The following is an 8,912-nucleotide window of genomic DNA, read 5'->3' as shown; positions in this document are numbered from 1 at the left end:
CTAGGGCTAGGGTTAGGGTTAGGGTTAGGGTTAGGGTTAGGGTTAGGGTTTGAGTTAAGTTAGGGCTAGCCTTAGTGTTAGGATTAGGGATTGGTTTAGGTTTAGGGTTAGTGTTAGGTCTATTTTTATGATTAGGGCTATGTCTATAATTAGGTTTAAGGTTAGGATAGGGTTTGGTTTACGGTTCGGGTTAGGGTTAGTATTAGTGCTAAGGCTAGATTTTGGATTGTTGTTAGGTTTAGGGTTAGGTTTATGGCTGTGGCTTTGTTAGGGCTAGGGTTAGGGATAGGGTTATGTTTTCGGTTTGGGTTAGGGTTAGTTTTAGGTTTAACTTTAGCGTGAGGGTTAGATTTATCATTAGGGTTAGTGTTAGCATTAGGTTCTAGGTTTAGGATTAATGTTTTTTTAGGGATATTGTCAGACTTAGAGTTAGAGTTAGTGCTAGGTTTCAGAGTTTGGTTAATTTTAGGGTTAGTAGTATGGTGAAGGCACGGGAGCTCAGCCTCTTGGTGGAGGAGCTCAGTGATTGTTGGCAATGGCTACTTTCTTCTTTAGAACTGATTTTACTGCCTTCCATAAGTTTTGCATGTTGTATTTTATATTTATTTTTCTCAAGATACATTCTGATTTCCCTTTTGTTTTCTTCTTTGACCCACTTGTTTAAGAATACGTTGTTTAATTTATAAGTATTCATATATGGGTCAGGATTACAACATATGAATATTTTGGGGAAAACAAACTTTCACTCTATTGCAATCTGTATCCTATATAATAAAGAGCTTATACACAAATGGTTGTCTCACCCTCCTGCCCTCACACAGGAACTGCTCAGACACTCAACACTGGGGTTAGGGTTAGAGCTAGGGTTAGGCTTAGGGTTAGGGTTTGAGTTAAGTTAGGGCTAGGGTTAGTGTTAGGATTAGGGATTGGTGTAGGTTTAGGGTTAGTGTTGGGTCTATTTTTATGATTAGGGCTATGTCTATAATTAGGTTTAAGGTTAGGATAGAGTTTGGGTTAAGTTTCGTGTTAGGGTTAGTATTAGGGCTAAGGCTAGATTTTGGATTGTTGTTACGGTTAGCGTTAGGTTTATGGCTGTGGCTTTGTTAGGGATAGGGTTAGGGATAGGGTTATATTTTGGGTTTGGGTTAGGGTTAGTGTTAGGGTTAACTTTAGCGTGAGGGTTAGATTTATCATTAGGTTTAGTGTTAGCATTAGGTTCTAGGTTTAGGATTAATGTTTTTTTAGGGATATTGTCAGACTTAGAGTTAGAGTTAGTGCTAGGTTTCAGAGTTTGGTTAATTTCAGAGTTTGGTTACTTTTGGTTAATTTTAGTATGGTGAAGGCACAGGAGCTCAGCCTCTTGGTGGAGGAGCTCAGTGATTGTTGGCAATGGCTACTTTCTTCTTTAGAACTGATTTTACTGCCTTCCATAAGTTTTGCATGTTGTATTTTATATTTATTTTTCTCAAGATACATTCTGATTTCCCTTTTGTTTTCTTCTTTGACCCACTTGTTTAAGAATACGTTGTTTAATTTATAAGTATTCATATATGGGTCAGGATTACAACATATGAATATTTTGGGGAAAACAAACTTTCACTCTATTGCAATCTGTATCCTATATAATAAAGAGCTTATACACAAATGGTTGTCTCACCCTCCTGCCCTCACACAGCCCTTGCGCCCTCACACCCTCATGCCAGAACTGCTCAGACACTCAACACTGGGGTGAGTGGAATGGGGACCAGCCAGGCACAAATGAGCTCAGGAGAGAGGAATGGGGACCAGCCAGGCTGTGGCCTGGGAGAGGAACAAGCCACCCACCCCGCAGTACTGGGTGCCTGCACTGTGGCCTGGGCGAAACCACCCACCCACAGTCCCCTGTGGCTGCGGCCTGCTTGGGTGAAGCCGACCCGGGTCCTGGGTGCCTGTGGCTGGCCAAAGGGAGGGAAGCCCGGGTCCCGGTGTGCAGTGAGGCAGAAGCAGTTAGGGGTGATCAGGCCAGCAGGGGAGCAGTTAGGGTGATCAGGCAGGCAGGCAGAGTGGTTAGGGGTGATCAGGCAGGCAGAGGTGGTTAGGGGCGATCAGGCAGGCAGGCAGAGGGGTTAGGGATGATCAGGCAGGCAGTCAAGCGATTAGGAGCCAGCAGTCCAAGATTGTAAGAGGCAAGTCGGACATCCCCTCAGGGGTCCCAGATTGGAGAGGGTGCAGGCGGGGCTGAGGACCTCCCCCATGCACAAATTTCATGCACCAAGCCTCTAGTATCTATCTATCTATCTATCTATCTATCATCTATCTACCTAAGCCACTGTTAAAACTGCTCACTATAATGTGCACAGACCACCAGGGGGCAGATGCTCAATGCAGGAGCTGCCCCCTGGTGGTCTGTGTGCTCCCACAGCCAACCTCCTGTGGCTGGCCAACCTCCCGCTATCCCTCCCCCAGGCTGGCCAGGCTGAGGGACCCCACCCGTGCACAAATTCATGCACTGGGCCTCTAGTTATTTTATAAAAAATCTTTACTTCAAATGGAACTAGGAAGTTCAGAAAACTAGCCAAATTATCTAAGAAAGAGAAAAATATGATCTTAATGTGAATGTTCATATGCATTTTTTACTTTCATATGCTTTGCTTGATAAAAATATTGCCCAGGCATAAAATAAAAGGCTGCTCAGATTTAAATATTTTACTTAAGTTTCTTTTACTTAATAAAAGTGAACTATTAGGTTTTGGAAAATATGTGGAATAAAAGAGATATTTGTAACAAATCACTTATTTTGTATATAAGTTAAAGTATCCTTTATGGAGTTCTTATATTTAATATAAACATTGAAAATGCAATTTAAAAATTATATCTTATAATTTTATTAAAAATAATTAAATTCAAGTCATCTGTGAATAATAAAAAGCATGTCACATTGCATTTTGATAATCAAGAAAATTCTATAATTGAGTATGTTTGATTTTTTTTTTACTAAAAGTCTCCATTCTCAGAATCACATCTGATGCCAAAGATAAATAGAATTGATTCTAAAGCAGCCGAACAGGCGACATAAAAACCATTTCTGCTGAACAAGTTCTTCCTACTTTGGGAATCCAAAGTCTAATCTTGGTGCATTTGAATGTGTAACCCCTGTCCTGTCACATTCTGATAAGCATGTTTTATTGCTGGAAGAGCAATTTTCTCTTTAGCTTTAAAACTTCTGCCTTTACTAAGAATAGCAAGTGATTTATTGTCAACTTGCAAAGTTTATTTTTGAATTTACATTTGTTTTCATTTGTGTGATTATTTTTAGGTTTTGGAAGATATTGAAATTTTAAGTGGTTTTGGTTTGCACATATAGTCTTGCTTTCCTTATATACCTTGCTCACCTTTCTAACAATAACTCCTTTACTTATATATTGTTCTTCAAAGAATTCTTATTTGGACTTCTTGTGGGGTATTGTTTGGTCTTGAAAGATGAGGCTGTTGGGATTGTGCATGGATCGGCTTTATACAATACTTAAGAGTGATAAAGAGTAAACCATAGACACCATATGAATTAATTCTTTATCAATGAGATATCTTAATTTGATTTATCCTGCAAAACTGTTTTAGAATATCTCAGTTGTTTATATAATCATAGCACATTTACTTCTCAAACATCCAAATTTCTGAATATGGACAAAAATATGAACTTTAGTTTCTTTCACTGTACATATTTTACCCATCGATAAATATGGTTCCCCAAATTTATTCATAAGTACCACAATTTTTAAGTTCTCCTTCTTGAACTCCACACCATCCTAACATAATTTCTGGTCAAGTACCAGTAGATGCCCAGTAAATTTGAGTTGAATGCATGTCATTCAAGATCTATGATATCAACTTGATTATTATTCAGTCTATATAATAAGGTTCTCTGCCTTTTTTCATGATGATAGAAAGAAAAAATAAGCCATTATTTTAAGTATCAATTAAATTAAGAACTGTAAAAAATACCAGCAGTATATTTCTAAAGCTCATTTATAGTTCTGCATTTTGGCTAAGAATGCAAGCTTTCTTACTGATTGGAAAAGGTCATGTGAACTATGATATTTTTTCTTTGTTTGAAAATGTTGGTGATCCTTGAGCTCATGAACTTGAGGGTCTCTTATTACTCAAACCACAACCTAAGGAAATAGACTCTGAGATACACAATGCAATCTCTTCTTGGAAAATCATTGCAAAATGCTCTGGTTTAACTTTATAACATCTCTGACTGATACAGGGCACAAGTGGCCAACTGAGATAAGCTTTTAGGTGAAACCTAAGTGTAAAGTTCTGTGGTTCTGGGACTTATTTTCTTACATTTTTAAAAATTATATTGTTATTGATTTCAGAGAGGAAGGGAGAGGGAGAGAGAGATAGAAACATCAATGACGAAAGAGAATCTTTTATCCGCTGCCTCCTGCAACCCCGCTACTGGGAATCGAGCCCGCAACCCAGGTCTGTGCCCTTGGCTGGAATCAAACCTGGGACCCTTTAGTCTGAAGGCCAACGCTCTATCCACTGAGTCAAACCGGCTAGGGCATGTTTTCTTATATTTTTAAGGTGCCGCCACTTCTGTATTACAACTTGCATGTGATTTTCAAATATCTCCAAAATTTTCAAAGGTCTCCAAAATGTATTCTTACCCTTGCTGATAAAAGGGCACTTTTTATTCAGGGAGGCTCAAAAAGTCTTGTTTTCTTATTTGCTCTGGTAGTTCTCAACTAAAGTGTCTTCAAACTTAGTTTAAAGCCCTTTCCTGGGCCAGTTCCAAAGGACAACTTCATTTAAATATCAGTTCTTACACAGATGATCCCTTTGACCCTAATTAAATGGAGCCTAATCCTCTACCATCTTCCAGGAAAATGCTATCTCATAGGAATAAAGCCTGCAAAATGTAAACTAATGAAAATATCCCATGCTCAACAAAACTACTAATAAAGAGCTGTCAACCATGCACAAACTAGCCTGGGCTGGGTCGTTTTGAAAATTAAGTTAATGGTAAGAGATTAAACATTATGTATAGTCATCTGGCCCAATAATTGTCCCCCATTGGATGTGATCTCTCTTAGCTAGCTATGAACAGTCATAATACTTGGCTTGAACCACATCTTCCTAATTATATAATTTTGGGTTAATGGCATAACCTTTTTGAGCCTCAATTTTTTAATCCCTAAAATGGGGCTAAAAATAGTCACAGTTGACTGGTATGAAATAATTAATACAAACTACTTAGTACAATAGAACCTGGGTTATACATTAATTGCATATGAATTCTTGTGAGTGTAATATGCATACTATACAATACTCTAAAAATTCATTGTAATAATAATAATAGGAAAACATATAATGCTTACTACTATTCCAAATGACTTACATGAATCGGGGTATTTTATTCTCACAATAATCTTATGAGGTAGAACCTTTTATTATCTCTGTTTGACAGATAAGGAAACAAATACATGGAGAAGTAACTTACTAAAGATCAAAGTAAATTATTGAGCTGTGAATTAGTCCAACTAAACTGCTACTAGCACTATTTTTCCCAACTTGTGTGCTCAGCCCCTACCTCAGTCAGACCAAAACAGTGTCCATATGAGGAATTTAGGATGTTTTTCTTCATGCCATGGAGATTTAGCTCCCATTCATTCTGACTCTGACTCCGTCTCTTTGATCTTTCATCTCATTTCTAGTCACTAAGCCATCCCGCCTGAGACCAAGTCTCCAACTTCTAACCCTGGTTCTCCTGACTACAGATTCCCATTCATAATTGCTTGAGTCTCTAGGTTGACTTGATAGCTTTTTTCCAACTTCGGTAATTGAATCTTTTGCTCCCTTAATTTGGCTTTTCTTGTTTTATAATAAATGTATATACAAATCTGAAGTTCTCTCTACAACTTTAGCTCTGTCCCACAAATTTCACACTTCATGTTCATCATATTCATCTTTAAGTATTGCTTAATTGGCCTTTAAGTATAAGAATTATTCAATGAGAATATTTTACGCCCATTGGATTTTTATTAACCTGTTATTAATTTCTAATTTTATTTCATTATGGCAAAAACATAATATATGTGGTATTGGTGTTTTATAATTTATTAAGTTTTTAATGGCTGTTAATTGGTGAGATAGCTTACATACATATTATAATATTATTATATTATGATTTTTTGTTATCTTATTTCATATTTTTACATGCTGCACTTTTTTTTTCTTTCCCTGTTGCCTCCTATTGAAGACAATGTTTCTTCTTTGGTTTAATGTTATGCATTATTTTTGTTCTTATTACATTTTCTAGCTTTGTTTTCTTTTCTGCTTCTTCCTGGGAGAATTCTTATGTGTGATATTTATGTATTCTTCGGTGAGTATAAATCTTACTATGTGTCCCACCTGTTTCATAGGATGGAGAGTCCAAACCAGTGCTTATCATACCGACCTGCTTCCACCTCCACAGGCAATTCTCTCATCAGTTGTTCATCTTTAATTTTTTGCTCTTTTCAAGACAAGAGTGTTGGGAGAAGGCAGTCCGCTTTGATCTGTAATCTGTCAGTCCTAGGGTTAAGAGGAGTTAACAGAAGAATGAGTGCCAGAAGGTAGTATCTCAGTCCACATTTTTTTTACCTCCTTACCTGATATATGTGTATATTCCTGATTTTATCATGCAGAGGCCCTAGTATTCTGGATGTTGCTGCCAATTATTGAGACAAAGGGGAAGGCCCTCTTTGTCCAGAGACAATAGATGTTAGAGCATAACTTAAGACTTGATTCTTTCACTCCTGCCCATGGCTAGCCTTAGCCTTGACCTCTCACGAACATGGCAGACATAGACAGCCTTTGTCCTCTCCATATTAACTTATACTTTTTATTGTATTTTGTGCTGTTTTGTAAATCAAATCCAAGTTTATTTTTACTGCTGTAGTTTAAGGTTGATGTTGCTGAATGAAGTCAACACTTGGGCAATTTTGCCATCTTAAGAATCTTTAAGTTTTGGTATTAGTAACTGCCTTGAATTTCCAAGCTATTTAGGACTTTAGGTAAACTGGGTCTATCTTTTTCTAGCTTGTCAGGCCCTACACACACACATTAAAACATATGTATGTACACATCACCATCATGGAACTAGAGTTTCATCTTCAAGTCCCAGACTTGTGTTAAGTTTCCATTGTTGGCTAGAGGCCTTGTGCATCTACCTGTTTGGATATTTGAATCTAGCTGGTGTATTAGTTTTAATGCAGTCAGAAAAAGCATCATTTAATATAAGGAATTGGATATATAAATGTGGAGGGCAGTAAAGGTAAAAGGGATGACCAAAGTAACACTGAGATAGCAAGTGCAGGAAGCAGCTATAGTTGCTGGGGTTGGGGAAACAAACAAATAATGTTAGGGTGTCAGGACACAGAATCTTGGAGTACAAACACTCTGGAGCTCATACTAAGGCATCTATAAAGGGTGCATCAGACAACTGGGCTGATTGATTGTGAATACAATGACTCTGGTATTGCGAGTACAGAAAAATTTGGAAATTGGACCAGGTGTTGCTGCTAGGGTGATGCTAACGGACAGGGAAAGCAAAGAGGAAAGAGTAACTCTTTTTTCTTTTCTCCACCTTTCCACTCTTTCTCTAAGCCTCTGCTAGCATAGCTTAAGGGAGCCAGATAGAAAAGAGAAGTGTGGTGTGCATAGTCCCAGTGCCGAGATCACAAAGCAGAGTATAGGAGGATGGTTTGTAGCTGAACAACAGTAGTTTAATTACTTACTGCTCTTGGATTTTCTGCCTATTTGGCGGGCGATAAACTTGCATTTCCCCATAAGGACCTCTTCCAATCACCTGCCAACTTGCCTCGTAGGAGGCACAAGTGACATTCCAGGTTGGATGCCCAATAGAAAAGGTATGGACTTCGAGAACGCTCTTCAAAAGGCCATGCAAAGCTGTAACTGCCAGAGGCTTCCAAGGCCATCAAGCGGTCATCAACTACTTTATCCAGGTAGGAGAACAGCTGCCAGAGACCATGACTTTAAGACTCTGATTAAATCTGGAAGCAGGGAGTATTTTTGTCTGAATAAGGGACTTTTATTTCTGTTTATCTCTGAAACAAAATGGGAAGAGATCTTATTGGTCACGTTATATTTAGGTGGACAGGTAATAAAAAAATAATAAATAGATTAGAAGACTTGATGCCCAAAAAGATTAGATGAGCTGCCTCAAGTCACATAGTTCATTAATGCCAGAGCTATATCAAACTTTTGACTTACAATTGTGTGTGTTTTTTTCTATTACATTAGAGTATCAATTCAGTTCCACTTTCATTATCTATATATATATCAAAGGCTAAGCGACCATCCGACCATCCGACCGGCCAGTAGCTATAATGCACACTGACGCCCAGGGGGAAAATGCTCAATGCAGGAGCCGCCAAGCTGCAGTGACTTGGTAGCAGTGGTGCTCGGGTGATGCACTCCAGTACCCCTTGGGGAATGTCGGAGAGCTGGTTTGGGCCTGATCCCTGCAGGCCAGGCCTAGGGACCCCACCTGCTGGAGGGCCCTGCTCACTCTGCAGATGCCCTTCAAGCTGTAGTGCCACCCCAGGTATGGCCGGCTGGGGAGGAACCATGGGAGGTTGGTTCTAGGGCATGTCTGGCCTGTCTCGCCCAGTCCCGCCCCATCGGCCACTTGGGACCCTGCTCACTCTGCAGATGCCCTTCAAGCTGCAGTGCCACCCCAGGTATGGCCGGCTGGGGAGGAATCATTGGAGGTTGATTCTAGGGCATGTCTGGCCTGTCTCGTCCAGTCCCGCCCCGCTGGCCACTTTCTAATTAATTTCCTTTCAATGTGCATGAATCCATGCACTGGGTCACTAGTAGATATAGAAGATACACATCACATATATATGTGTGTGTATATA

Source organism: Myotis brandtii, unplaced genomic scaffold (assembly GCF_000412655.1).
Source record: "Myotis brandtii unplaced genomic scaffold, ASM41265v1 scaffold702, whole genome shotgun sequence".
Lineage (NCBI taxonomy): Eukaryota > Metazoa > Chordata > Mammalia > Chiroptera > Vespertilionidae > Myotis > Myotis brandtii.
Note: the sequence above shows the minus strand (reverse complement) of the source record.